The sequence below is a fragment of the Myotis davidii genome, unplaced genomic scaffold, assembly GCF_000327345.1.
Source record: "Myotis davidii unplaced genomic scaffold, ASM32734v1 scaffold524, whole genome shotgun sequence".
In the NCBI taxonomy this organism is placed as follows: domain Eukaryota; kingdom Metazoa; phylum Chordata; class Mammalia; order Chiroptera; family Vespertilionidae; genus Myotis; species Myotis davidii.
The window spans coordinates 455,105-456,710 of NW_006299263.1; the positions used below are offsets into that span (position 1 = coordinate 455,105).

At 36.5% G+C, this 1,606-nt stretch overlaps 1 protein-coding gene across 6 annotated transcripts in view; it reads right to left on the reverse strand.

Annotated features, from left to right (window-relative positions):
* Window positions 1–1,606, reverse strand: part of FBXO16 (F-box protein 16) — a 49,037-nt gene that overhangs the window by 24,267 nt on the left and 23,164 nt on the right. The window lies entirely within an intron of this gene.

The following is a 1,606-nucleotide window of genomic DNA, read 5'->3' on the forward strand; positions in this document are numbered from 1 at the left end:
ATAAAAAGTCAATAAAATATATTAAAAAAATAAAATAATATTTGTTATTGGTAGAGTTAAATGTAAAGAAGTTAGAAAAGAGCCTGGAAACAGTCATATTAGTGTTAGAACACTTACCCCCAAATAAATAATATTTTATTTAAAAAATATATAATTTTATTGATTTTAGAAGAGAGAGAGAAACATCAATGATGAGAGATAATCATCAATCAGCTGCCTCCTGCATGCCCCCTACTGGGGATCAAGCCCGCAACCCTGGCATATACCCTGACCAGGAATGAAACCATGACCTCCTGGTCCATAGTTCTACTCTCAACCACTGAGCACACCAGCCAGGTGGTCTTTTATTCTTAATATAGATTAATAGAAGTTCTTTAAAATCTAAGAAAATTAGCCCTTCATTGGCAGTATGTATTTTCCCTATTTACTGTTTGGATTTATTTATAATGTTCTTTTTTATACAGAAAATTTTAATTTTTATAGTCACAATTTAAAATCTAGCTTTCTTTAGTCTTGCTCATAAAATACATATAATAAATACTATCTATAATGAGTAAAGCAAGAATTTAAATTACATGTTTTCGTCTATGGTTTCTGGGTATTATAGAGTACTTACAAAGACCTCCTTCCCTGTGTTTTCTTTGAGTACCTTCATAGCTTCCTTTGATTTCATATCAATCTTTTATCCTACTAGAAATTTTTTTCATATAGCTTCCCAACTTTCCCAGCTCCTTCATTAAGTAATTCATCTTTCTTACTGAATTCATTTTCTTAATTTTAAAAATGAAAGTTAACATTTTTTAAAAAATATATTTTATTGATTTTTTACAGAGAGGAAGGGAGAGAGATAGAGAGTTAGAAACTTTGATGAGAGAGAGATATCGATCAGCTGCCTCCAGCACATCTCCCACTGGGGATGTGCCCGCAACCCAGGTACATGCCCTTGACCGGAATCGAACCTGGGACCCCTCGGTCCGCAGGCCGACGCTCCATCCACTGAGCCAAACCGGTCTCGGCTGAAAGTTAACATTTTGCACAAGTGAATGCATGTTAACAGGTAATGTCTGGTGTTACTAGCCTCTATGGCACGAGTGAATGCATGCTAACAGGTAATGTCTGGTGTTACTAGCCTCTATGAGAAGGCTCAACAAACTTACTACTCGTTTTATAATCTTAAGTAATTCAACTACACTTTAATACACCATGGAATTACTTGTAAGAAAATAATGGTCAGCTCCTTTTCCAAATCCGTGAGCAAATTTGCTCACTCTGAACTCTTTTAGTCTCATATTCTTTTGTATATTTCATTAGCGCCTTATTTTGAGCCTTTCTCTTTTTTTTTAAATATATTTTTTATTGATTAAGGTATTACATATGTGTCCCTGTCCCCACATCACCCTCCACCCACCCCCCGTTGTCCGTGTCCATTGGTTAGGCCTCTATGCCTGCATGTAAGTCCTTTGGTTGCTCTTTCCCCTTTACCCCCACCCTCTCCTACCCTCCCTCCAAAGCCCGACAGTCCAATCAATGCCTCTCCGTCTCTGGATCAGTCCTTGTTCATCAGTTTATGTTGTTCCTTATATTCCACAAATGAGTGACAACATAA